The 12887-nt window shown below is 37.5% G+C and overlaps 2 pseudogenes; one reads left to right on the top strand and one right to left on the bottom strand.

The window, feature by feature from the left end:
• Window positions 1–5245: 5245 nt before the first annotated feature.
• On the bottom strand, window positions 5246–12090 carry LOC140007316 (NAC domain-containing protein 43-like; annotated as a pseudogene).
• LOC113689384 (protein NPGR2-like) lies at window positions 9003–11075 on the top strand (annotated as a pseudogene).
• Window positions 12091–12887: the final 797 nt, after the last annotated feature.

The following is a 12887-nucleotide window of genomic DNA, read 5'->3' as shown; positions in this document are numbered from 1 at the left end:
GAAAACTATGAAATCATTTGAACTATTTCATCTACCACAATCATATGTGACCCTGTTTGGCTGAAGACGTTAAACTTAGCGCTTCTCGGGAGGCAACCCAATTTTCTTTTTAATTTCATTTAATATTTTTCTTTCATTTAGGATTAATGGTGGTGTTTATTTCCTTACAATTTTATTGCTTTCTCGTTTGGGTTATTTGGTGGTATAGTTAACTCTTATTTGTAGTGTTTTCTTGTCTTTTTATAGGTTGGTAGGATGGCTTCTTGACCTTGACTATTGGATGGTAACTAGCAACTTCTCTCACCCCATTTGGTCTTTGGCACTTCATTTGTTATTAGAGAAGTTTCATTTTCATCTCTTTTCCTGTTGTTATTTCCTTATTTTATCCCTAACATTGAGGACAATGTTGTCTTAAGTCTGGGAGAGAGGTAAATGGGTGAAGCGAAAATTTTGAATATTTGGGACAAAATTTTTCAAATTTTTATTGTTGATTCCCTGATAAGGCAATGGCTTGCATTTCGAGTGTTATTATTGTTAAAGCGATATGTGTATGAATGTGTTAAGTGTTAAAAGGTGTTGCTTTAAAGAGCTTCTTTGGTGAATATTTGGTATTTTGAGACTTTTTCAATTTTTAGCTAATTTTTCTAGGCATTGTAAATATTTTTCTAGCATTTTTCTTGTGAATTTGGCCTAATTATTAATATTAATTCTCCACATTATTGGGATATGAAGCAGACTTTTATGTTCTTATTCGTGATATATACTTATTTTATTTAGTTGAACTATACTCCGCTAGTTATCGTTGCCTAGTAATCGGGGGTCTCCACCTAAAAATATCGACTTTCATGTCAAAAAATGATGATAGCTATGACTATATGATTTTTGAGCGATGAAAAGTTGAGTAACTGGGCTCTTTCATTTAGAAGATGTTGGAGTTCACGTCAAAATGCTTGAACGGCTAAGAATTAAGTACATTCCCCCTGTTAAAATGTGAAAAATCTTAAGTGTGGGGGAATTTGAAGAGAACTAAGAGAAAAATATGAAAAAAAAAAAGTAAATAAGTGGATATAATAATAATCTACAAATCCATATGATTATATGTTTAAGATTTTGCTTAATAGTTGGGTCATTTGCAAGAAAATGCTGGCTAAATATTTTATATTCCTAGTTTAGTTAGCCAAAGTTAAAGGGTCGATGGGGTTAAAAACAAACCGAAGAAGTATCATTTTGGTTTTCACTATTAAACGCTTAACACTTGTGTAGAATGGTTGCTTTAATATTGATACCCTTGAATATAGCAATTGTTTGGATTTAATTAGTTTTGTTCTTGTGCTTGAGGACAAGCACAGGCTAAGTGTGAGGGAATTTGATAGGATGTAAATTATAGTGCATTTATAGGTATAAGTTGCTAGTTAATTATATTATTTGAGTTTTATCTTGGATAGAAATTGTTTAATTTTTCTCGTATATTGTTCTAATAGGTTAAGAGCTCAATTGAAGAGAAAACAGACTAAAAATCTGATGTGAAGTAGCAATGAAAAAGGAAAAAGTCAAGAGGAACGGGTTTGGCAGGATTGATATATTTTAGGATTTTGGCAATAACTTGAGCTACACAAAGTAGATTGAGATGATTCTTAATTCAATTTGAAGATAAGCGAATGCTCTACAACTCTTATGAAGACATCAAATTTTCGTTCTCACGTTTTCATAGTAAAAAATTCAAATTACTGAAGTATAAGTGCGTTGCGATACTCTTACTACTAGGTTTCAATATTTTAGGCATATCTCAGCGTACAGACCACCAAATGACTTGATTCTTGTGGCATTGGAAAGTTATTTTAGGCAATTTTTTATTTTGAACAAGAACTGATTTGGCCTATTTGATAGAGTTTTTGAAAAATCCAGCATCAGACTTGGCACCGGACTTCACGCCGAACATTGCTAGATTCTGTTATGCTTCTTGCTTGGCCCGAAGACCGACGCCAGACATTGGGCTGGTCATTGGGCCAACCTTCATTGAGAAAAAGTGCAGAAATGTGATTTTTTTAGTCTAATAAAGCCTATTCCTACCCTAGTTAGGATATATCTTCAAGAAACTATAAATAGGGGTTTTTAAGGTCATTTTTAGGGTGGAAAACATTAGTTTAGGCAAGTTTTAACATCTTTTCCTAGTTTCTTCTTGAGAGATTAAGATCAAACAGAGATGAATCATGGAGCGTGCAAGGAGAGAAGATTGAAGCGAGCAATTGAGAAGTTTTCTTATTCTTTGTCTTATCTTTGTAGCAACTCTTTGAATTAGTGGTTATAATTTTCAAATCATATTGAACTAAATTGTTTCTAGGGTTAGGGTTTTTATAAAAGAATTTGATTCATTCTTTTAGTTTAATTCCTTGCCTTTTACTATGATTTATTTATCTTGTTCTTAATGCGTAATTATGCCTGATCACCACGAACATGAAGTTGGGTTTGTGTCAAATTGAGAAAGAAGATACAACCGTGCACTAGGTAGATAAACATATATAGATTAATCATGAGAGTAGATTAGAATGTGCGTGACGCACCTATATTACTGAGAATCTTAATGAGTTTAATTGAACTCTTATGACCATTGAGAGAGGTATAGGATTTAGTTAAACACACTTTAGATGCATCGAGAGGTGGTCTAAAATATAGTCGTGTGATGCGTTCATAGTTTATTAAGAAATAACTAGATAATTGATTCAAATTCTAGTTTAACATATGAAACCCTAGACTGGCGTCTATTTTTTCTCACCACTACTTTATTTGCATTGATTATTTTATTGCTTAGTTAGAAAATATAACTCTTGAATTTGAATTTTATTCTTTTGTTAGAATAATTAAAGTAGAAAATTAATTCATTCCTATGGGTTCAATCCTGGAATACTCCAAGTAATTTATTACTGTGATCGACCATGTGCACTTGCAGGAATTCGTCGATCACTAGTCCATATAATTCTACATTATTCATTCGACGAACTGATGGTGGAATTGTCCTTCTATTACTCTACGTTGATGATATGATAATAACAGGAGATGATGCATCTGGTATTTCAGAAGTACAACATTATTTTAGTCATCATTTTGAAATGAAAGATCTTGGTTTTCTTAGCTATTTTTTGGGTCTTGAAGTTTGTCAAAATTCTGAAGGTTATTATCTCTCTCAAGCCAAGTATGCATCTGACTTACTTTCTCGAGCTAGCATCACTGATAACGAAACGGTATCAACTCCCTTGGAACTCAATTGCAAACTTACACCTCTCAATGGCATTCCCCTTGCTGATCTTCCGTCATACCAACAACTTGTTGGGAGTCTTGTTTGTCTCACTGTTACTCGTCTTGATATCCTATATGCTATTCACCTCGTTAGTTAGTTCATGTCTACTCCTCACTCATCTCATTTCTCTACAGTACTTCGGATCCTTCGCTATATTAAAGGAACTCTTTCATGGTTTACACTTCTCTGCTAACTCATCTTTAGTGCTGATGGGGCCAGTGATGCAACAGATCGTTGCTGTACAACTGGTTACTATTTCTTCTTGGGTGAATGTCTTATATCTTGGCATAGAAAAAAAGCAAACTACCGTTCGCCGCTCTAGCATAGAATCTGAATGTCGTGGTCTTGATGATGCTGCATCTGAATTACCTTGATTATGGTGGTTGTTAACCGATATAGGTGTCACGCATTCTTCTGCCACTATGTTTCATTGTGATAATAGAAATGCCATACAAATATCTCACAATGATGTATTTCATGAGCTTACAAAACACATTGAAATTGATTGTCACTTTGTATGTTATCATGTTACTCATGGCAGTGATTGGATGGTGTATTACAGCAGCGGGGACGTCCTTTGGCGTCAAGGTGCTCATGTTGTGGGGGTGCGACGGAGACCACTGGCCATCTCTTGGTATCTGGGCCAGTGGCTGTGACAGTGTGGAGGTTTTTTGCAGATCGCTTTGGGATTATGACACAGGGGCGGGGGGTGCAGGCTAGACTCTCCAGCTGGTTCTTCTCCCACTCCTGTGTGAGCAGGAATCATATTCGTGTCCTTCTTCCTATGGTGATCCTATGGTTTCTATGGAAATCCCGTAATGCAGCTCGTTTTGAGGGGACGGCCATGTCCCCAGGGATTATCATTTTGCAGGTTAGCGCTTTTATCCAGCAGCTGGGAAGGGGCGGTCGGTTACGCCGGCAGGACTTCCAGGGGGATGCGGATTGCGAGTGGGCGATATTTGGCATAGACAATCGACGGCAGGTTATACCCCGCGCAATTACTTGGGCATTGCCACCCACGTCCTCAGTGAAACTGAATACCGATGCTAGCGTCACCGAGGGGCTGGCCACCGGGGGGGGACTGGTGCGTACCTCAGATGGCGACCTGGTTTTTGCATTCTACAAGGAGTTCGGGGAGTGCGATGTGCTCACAGCAGAGGCGTTGGCGTTATTGGAAGGTTTGCGGTTATGTTATGCTCGGCACATCATGCACTTTGTGGCTGAGGTGGATTCGAGTGTTTTGGTGCGCATGGTCTCCTCTTGCGGCCCTGCCCGATGGCCTTTGGTCAACACTCTACGTCATATTCAATGGCTTTCAGGGCAAATGGGGGTCTCAGTGGCACATATCTATCGAGAAGCAAATACGGTAGCGGATGCCCTTGCGTGCTCGCGGCCTCAACAGGATGGCGTTTTTACTGTCCGGGCTGAGCTTCCTCGGAAGGCCCGGTCCGCCCTCCAATTGGACAGGCTCTCAGTTCCCTCGATTCGGCTAGGCAGGTTCCGACATTAGTTTCGTGTAGTTTTGTCTAGGCTTTTTTGGCTCTGTGTATCTTTGTTCGATCGGTGGCAATAAAAGTTGAGTTATAATAATAATAAAAAAAGGCAGTATAAATGTTACTCATGGCAGTGAATGTTTGGTAACTATTTCCTCTAATTAAACAGCTGATATATTTACCAAAACACATCTTCCGCCTTGCTTTCAAGATCTCTTAGACAAACTCAAGTTAGCATCTACTATACCATCATGAGTTTGAGGGGACATGTTGGCATAATTATAGGAGATTTATTTAGCATAATTGTAGCATAATTATAGGAGATTTTATTTAGTATAATTATGGGAGATTTGTTAAAGAGATTTTCAAGTATAAATAGATGTTGTATCCTTGTACAGAAAATATAAGATACACAATTCTTCTCATGATTCGCTATCCTTTTTCTGTTAACAGTCTGCTAGGGACAACGGCAGAGGATGCATGACTTGTCTTGAAGAACCCCCTCGCTGATGAGGGCACTAGTGTTCATTGGGTTACTAGTAATCACAGGTTGCATGCTATCGCTATCATCATTGCTGTCAAAGATATTACTACTTATTGCCCCACTTTCCTGCTTAGAGGTTCTACCCATGTATACAAGGATACGGTTGAGAATGCCATTGTTATCTGAAGCAGGACTACTATACCCAAGATTTCTTGAATCCCTGGAGGCAACTGCATGTTGGCAACTTTTCACAGCCTAGTGGTAAATTTTCTTCTTCTTCTTGTAAACACGGCAGGCGACCCACTCTTCTTCTGGACTTATTGGGTCTCCTACTAAACTAGAGGCCTTTACATATTGTATTTTATTATTTTTTTCCAAAAAGAAGATGAAATAAGTACTCTATTGTCCTGATCGGTGGTAAATCCGGAAGTCAATGCAACATGAAACTAAGTAAAAATATCATTAGCAGCATGAAATCAATTGAGGAAGCGAAAATATAAAAGCATGATGACAGCTTTCATGTCAAGCATTTTCGTTACACCTTTTCAACATATATAGAATAAGAGCGAGTGGGGGGTTTTGGTCTGAGGCTCTTTCGTCGGCCTGAGGCTCATTTTTTTTCGTCGGCCCTCGTGCTCCTCGCGTGCCAGGCTTTTTTTCGTCGGCCCTCGTGCTACTCACGCCACTCTCCATTCCTTCTCTCTCCTCCTTTTTCCATTGTCTTCTTTTCAACCCTAAACCTCAGCCGCTTTCTTTCTTCTCCCTACTCTCCATTTCTTCCTCCTTTTTCCTTTGTTTCCTTTCAACCCTAAACCGCAGCTCCAGCTAGGCAGAATTCCAACAAAAAATTCTCTCATATCCCTCCAGGCCGCAACTCCAGCCCACTTATACCCTCTCCTCTACAAAGAAGTTGTCAATCACCTCTCTCTCCTTCTCCGATCAACTGCAAAGCTAAAGTTTCCTGGATTCTCGCTTAAATTTTAGAAAATTTTTGGGCAATTCTTCTCCATTTCCCACAAAAAAAAAACATGATTTCAAACAGATATCCATGGCCATGATGTAAGCATTTCTGATTTTGTTCTGCTTTTTTAAGGTATTGCCTCCATTGTTCTGTTTCATGCTTTTTGTTTTTTTTTTGTGCTATTTTCCCAGCTGTTTTTTAGCTTCTGGTGGAAAGAAAAGGGGGCGTTTCTTACTGTTTTTTTTTGCTTCTTGTTGTAACAAGAAAATAATGACTCCTTGTTGGAACTTGTTGCTGGTTTGATTTTCCTTCGATTTTTCCCCTTTTTTGCATCCAGCGTTGTATGTATGTTTTGTCGAATGAGTTTTTGTTGTAGTTTTTTTGGGACTTCTACGATATAGATTTTGTCTTTCTTGTTCGATGGTTTTTTTGAAAATGTATTTTCGTCTTTTTTTTGCTTATGTGGATTTTTAAGGCCAACTATATGTTTTGTTGGTGTCCGTGGTTCTTTTTTTTTTTTTTGTAGTTGGATGTTGCCTTTTATGAGAATTTTTTCCCTTCGAAAGTGGTCTTTTTTTTGTATCTGTTTGTTTTCTTATTTCTTTGTCAATGTATTTTTTCTTTGAATTTATTTTTTATTCTGTGTCTTTTGTAGCTTTCTGTTTTTTTTTCAGGTTTCTTCTTTGTATTTTCTTATGTGGGGTTGTAACGCTGGCTTTTTTAGTGGTTTGTTTTCGCAGTGTGAGGCTGGTTTTACGTTTTTTTTAGTGGTTTGCTTCTGATTGACAATTTGTTTTTCTTTTTTACTTTGGTAGCATATTGTTATCTGCTTTGCTTTGTTATTGTACTTTTGTGATTTGTAAATTGTTTTTCCTTTCTTCATTTGTTTTTTATTTTATTTTTTTTATGGTTTGGTTTGTTTGCTCCATTTGCTTCTGGTATACCTGTGATTGTTTTCTGTTTTTTTTTTTGGAATTTTAGCTTTGTGGTAGTTTCTTGTTTGGTGCTCTCTTGAAGTTTAGTGTTTTTGCTTTTATTCAGTGTTTATTTGTGGTGGCTTTTATTGTGTGTTGCTGTTATTTTTTTGGGATACTCTTTTTCTAATTGGTTTTTATCTTTGATTCTTGCCTGGTTCATTGGACATGTCAAGTTCAACTTATCGAGGCATCGCATGTAAAGACAACCTGTGGAAGCGATTTACCGAAAAAATTCCGCTACTTTGTTTTTTGTGATTTCCAGGTATAGATTTCTGCTGATCTGTTGTTTTACTTTCCTTGATGCTTTCACTGACTGTGCATTTGTTTCTTTTAGGGCGTGAAGGTTACTGCACTTGCAATTGATGGTAACATTGATTGTGTTAGCCAGTTACTTGTACCGTTTAGAAAGTACCGTATATCCAAGGCTCGTGTTTATAAGATCCCTGATTGCGTGGCTGTTGGATCTTATCCTTATTATTGGGTTTTGACCGACGAAACTGTGCTTGATGAAGTATTTGAAATAGAGGCTCCAAAACTTCCATATTATTTTGCGTTGGCTTCTATTTCTTCTTGTCACACTGTTGCTGAGACAGAAAAGTTTATAAGTAATGCATTATTGATTAATCTGTTTTCTATGTAATGGATACAACTATATCTGTATGTTCTGGTTTTCACTGGTTTTTTTTTTTGAACTTGGCAGATATCATGGGAATTGTTCTCTGTGCTTTTCCTGCTAGGGATGTTTATTTTGAAGGGGGACCATCTGTTGCACGGGACTATGTAATTGTTAATTATGAGTATGTGTCGATTTTATTTTTGTTCTGTCTGTTATTGGTACTTGTTGTATTTGATTTGATAACTTTTGTTTGTTTGGCCCTGTGATTGAAGCATGAAGCCTATTATATTGACACTCTGGAATGAGTTCGAGGCCCTGGAGGGGACTGAAGAAATTGATGCTTTTTACTGAAAGATCTCCCTGGAAAACATGAGGATCTAGAGTTTTCGAGACCACGGGATCATACCAAATTTGCCTTCAAAGTGGGAATTTAAAATTGGGCATAAGAGATGAAGCTTGGTGGTGATGCCTTGTCGGCTTTCAAGCTCTGTCATCCCTTTTTTTCTTCCAAGAATAGTGAAAGGTGAGAATTTTTTGTTTTAATTTTGATTCATCAAGTTTGATAGGTGTCATTGTTTGTGTTGTTTGCAGTTGGTTTTTTTTTTGGTAATATTCTATGGGATTTTACTTCATCTGTTTGGTAGCTTGCTGTGTTGGGTTGAGGTTTTGGTTTGTGAATTTTGTGATCCAAGTCCCATAATTCTGGCTTCAGACGTTCTGAAATAGGTTCATGTTTTGAAATCTGAAATGGGCTTTTAGAATTTTTTTGATTTTAAGGAAATTTATTTGCTTTTGATGATGAAATTGATTATATCAGGCTCAAGGTTTTGAGAATAAGTTCCGAATATGTTGCTTCATACTGATTGCTAAAAAGGTTCCCATTTCTGAAATGATCTTAGTGTTGCATTGTTATAGTTCTGTTCCTATTTAGGAATGTTTCCTCAGTATTTACTTCCTCTTTTGTTGTGTTTTTCATGATTCAGCCATGCATAAAATAGGTTCTCATTTTTTCTAAGGTCGAGATGCTTATGTTTCTTAATTACCATTGGCATATCCCTTCACTGAATCTCTGGACAGGATTCATTGCAATTAGTTTTTTCCCTTTAAGGAATGGATTCTAATTTGTTATTCCCTATGTTGTTGCATGCTGAAGATTTTTGAGACTGGTGACAAAGCATGAGGAATGAAAAGTTGGGCAAAGAGCAGAAGATGGCTCAAGTTAAAGTTAAATTGCGAAAGGCCATGAATTGCCTCTGCTCAGGGGAACTTGCAAAAGCAGATGAAATGATCCCTTCTTCTGAATCACTTGCAACTAAAGATTGTTCCACAAGTGTTTATTCTTCTCAAGCTAGAGAAGCTGAAATGAAGCCTGATGCAGGCAACATTGAAGAGGTTGAATTGTCTCTGCGTGAGAGTGGTTCTTTGAATTATGAGGGGTTGTCAAAAGCTTTCTTTTCTGAACATCTTTTACTTAAGTTTTGCAGTTTCTTGCTTGTGAATGCTTTCTTAATTTGTGTTTTTTCAAAGTTAAACGATTTCTTGGCTGATCCTTTGCTTGCACTAATTTGTCCTTACTTTTCAGGAAGCTAGAGCACTGTTAGGAAGATATGAATATCAAAAGGGAAACATAGAAGCTACTTTACATGTTTTTGAAGGAATCAATATTGTTACAGTTACTCTGAAGATGAAAATCACACTTGCCAGACGAGGAGACCATCCCAGAAAACAATCTCAAAATTATTCCTCGCTGCCCATGTCATTACATGCTGTTAGTTTGCTCCTGGAAGCAATATTTCTAAAAGCGAAATCTCTTGAGGCTCTCAGGAGATATAAAGGTAGTTTTCAACTACTTGGTGAAACTTCAATCTGTTTTCTATAAGTCCATATCATACATTTCTGCTGGTTTTTTGGAGTTTTGAATGTCTTTACCTACTTTTGCTGCACTCTGATCATTCTTCTTAGATGTTCTTTTGATAGTGATGTCATGTTAAGACTACAGTACATTTTTTATTGCTCATAATTATTAGATTTTACGGTCACTTTCTTAAAATGCTTGTAAGACTTTTCCTGACATTTATTGCCCTTTTGCCAGATTACTTGGAAAATAGAGATTGCCCCCTTATTTTGTTATTCTCCCAGTACTGTCCCATGTATTACTATAATTTTCTGCTTCATGCAATTGAAAATTTGAACTTGGAGGGCTACCACAATCAAAACACCTTGACTCAGAAGTTGGATTCCAAAAGACTTTCTATAATTTCATGACAGAGATGGTGGTGTATTTCATTGTACTGGAATTTGTGGGCAATAGATTTACTACTACTGAAATTTTTAAATTTGCAATGCAATGGATATATAACTATTTAATTTGGTCTACCGACTGATGTAAGCGAGATCATTTCTATTGAATAACACTTATGCCTAGCTTTTGTACTTCCCTTTGTGTTTTGGGGGTTTGTATTCTAACACTGACATGCATGAATGTAAAGCTCTTGCTTTTTGCAAATTTTCCAAGTTTTCCTCTGTATTGGTGACAAAGAGAAGGAGGATTTCCAAGGCCAACACATAAATTTTTATTTTCTGGCTAATACATAATTCCTATTATCTTGCAGAAGCTGTTCAATCATGCTCAGTTATTCTAGACATAGTTGAATCTTCATTAGCAGCAGACTTGCCTAAAAACTTTGCTGCTGATTGTAAATTGCAGGAAACACTGAGCAAGGCTGTTGAGTTACTTCCAGAACTGTGGAAACTTGCTGATTTTCCCAGTCATGGAATCTTGATGCACACACTGTTGCCAGGATTCAAAAAGAGCTTGTTGTCTTTCTTCTTTACAGTGAAAGTGAGGCAAACCCTCCAAACGTGTGATCCCAAATGGACAGTTCTTTGTTCCTAGAAACAATATTGAAGAAGCTATTCTTCTTTTGATGATTCTATTGAGAAAAGTTTCTCTCAAAAGAATTGAGTGGGATCCATCGGTTTTGGATCACCTTACTTATGCATTGTCTGTATCAAGGGGTTTAAGGGCTTTAGCTTACCAAGTGGAAGAATTGCTTCCGAGGACAATAGAGCAGAAAGATAGGTATGAGAAGCTAGCCCTCTGTTATTATGGAGAAGGCGATAAATGGGCTGCTTTGAATTTGTCAAGGAAGTTGTTGAGTAGGGCGGTTGATCCGACATGTGTTCTAGCTTTGCTATTGGCTTCCAAACTTTGCGGGGACAGGAACTCTGCAGAGGAGTTTGGTTGAAGGGGAGATGGAGAGGAGGGGACTGTTGGCGTTGAAATGGAGAGGTACCTTTGAGAACCCAAATGGAAAAGACGGCGAGAAAGGTTAAAGAGGAAGAGATTGTAAGAGGAAACACCAGAAATCTAGCAGGCTTCATTGAAGGACTTCTCTGCTTCTCCATTGTAGTGGGTACTAATCATTGTAACTTTAATTAGGAAATAGTAGGATATATACTACACATTAAATGGTTTGGATTACAGCATTGCAGAGAATCAGTAGTCAAACTAGATTTGGTACCGTTAATAGGGAAAGGAGGACATTGCAGTGTCAACTTGAGAACAACTGATGCTTCTTTTACCAAGTCTCTTTGTGGGTTATATTATCAGAATCATTGCCAAATTCATGTAATGGAATAGATTTAAAGTCTCTGCACTTCCTTGAAGTTTATAGCACTTTGGATTATCAACCTTAATCTATATGACACAGTTCTATTTTTCCCTTTGTCAACTGCCATGCAAATTCATATTGATATACAAAAAAATAAATAAATTTGCATAACATGCTGGATAAAAGAAGAATGCACCGAAATTCAATCACTCCCTTGATCCTCATACTTGGCAGGGCATATTGTCTTTAGTTACCTACGCGCATCGCGCGTTTTATACCTCCTAGTAGTAAAAACAAGATGACTGCATGGAAAGGCAGGATATGGCATATACGTGAGTAGGAACAACAATATCATGGGAGGCGGTGGAGACGTTGTTTTTGTTGGGGTTGTCATCTAGTCGATATTCGTGTATGATCGAATCTGATAGCTGCCCATGGGGTGCTCGACCTTACTAGAAAACAATAGTCTTCCGTATTCCAAATCTTTTAGAGTTGCTGTAAATGACCTTGTCCCGACCCGTTGCCTTCCAAAATCCAGCCGCAATTGCGCAATTTAGTCGAGTCCCTGTGGGGTACCTTTTGCCTTTCTGACTGAAGAAGTACCAGTCGTTTTGTGGGGTGGATCCTATTCTGCATCTCTCTGATCCCATAAAATTAATTAGTTAATTAGTGGGCAAGCAAAATGTAGTTAAGAAATTAATTAAGTTTATGTTGAGCAGGAGCATCCCTTAACTACATTTTGTTTGCCCACTAATTAACTAATTAATTTTATGGGACCGGAGAAAAGCAAAATAGGATCCACCCCACAAAACGACTGGTAATTCTTCAGTCACAAAGGCAAAAAGTTCCCCCACGGGACCTGAACAAATTGCGCAATTGCGGCTGGATTTTGGAAGGCAACGGGTCGGGACAAGGTCATTTACAGCAACTCTAAAAGATTCGGAATAAGGAAGACTATTGTTTTCTATAAAGGTCGAGCACCCGACGGACAGCTATCAGATTGGATCATACATGAATATCGACTAGATGACAACCCCTACAACAACAATGTCTCCGCCGCCTCCCATGAGATTGTTGGTCCTACTCATGTATATGCCATATCTTGCCTTTCCATGCAGTCATCATGCTATTACTAAAAGGTGTAATGAAAATGCTTGAAATGAAAGCAGTCATCATGCTTTTATATTTTCCCTGCCTCAATTGATTTCATCTTGCATGCCAATGATATTTTTAGTTAGTTTCATGATGCATCAACTTCCAGATTTACCACTGATCAGGACAATAGAATACTTATTTCATTTTCTTTTTGGAATAAAAATTAAAATACAATATGTACAGGCCTCCAGTTTAGTTGGAGATCCAGCAAGCCCAGAAGAAGCGTGGGTCGTCTGCCTTGTTTACTAGAAGAAGAAGAAGAAAATTTACCATAAGGCTGTGAAAAGTTGCC

This window comes from Coffea arabica, chromosome 5c, assembly GCF_036785885.1.
Source record: "Coffea arabica cultivar ET-39 chromosome 5c, Coffea Arabica ET-39 HiFi, whole genome shotgun sequence".
Classification (NCBI taxonomy): Eukaryota; Viridiplantae; Streptophyta; class Magnoliopsida; order Gentianales; family Rubiaceae; genus Coffea; species Coffea arabica.
The sequence above is the reverse complement of the archived record's forward strand: the minus strand, read 5'-3'. Positions and strand labels throughout refer to the sequence as shown.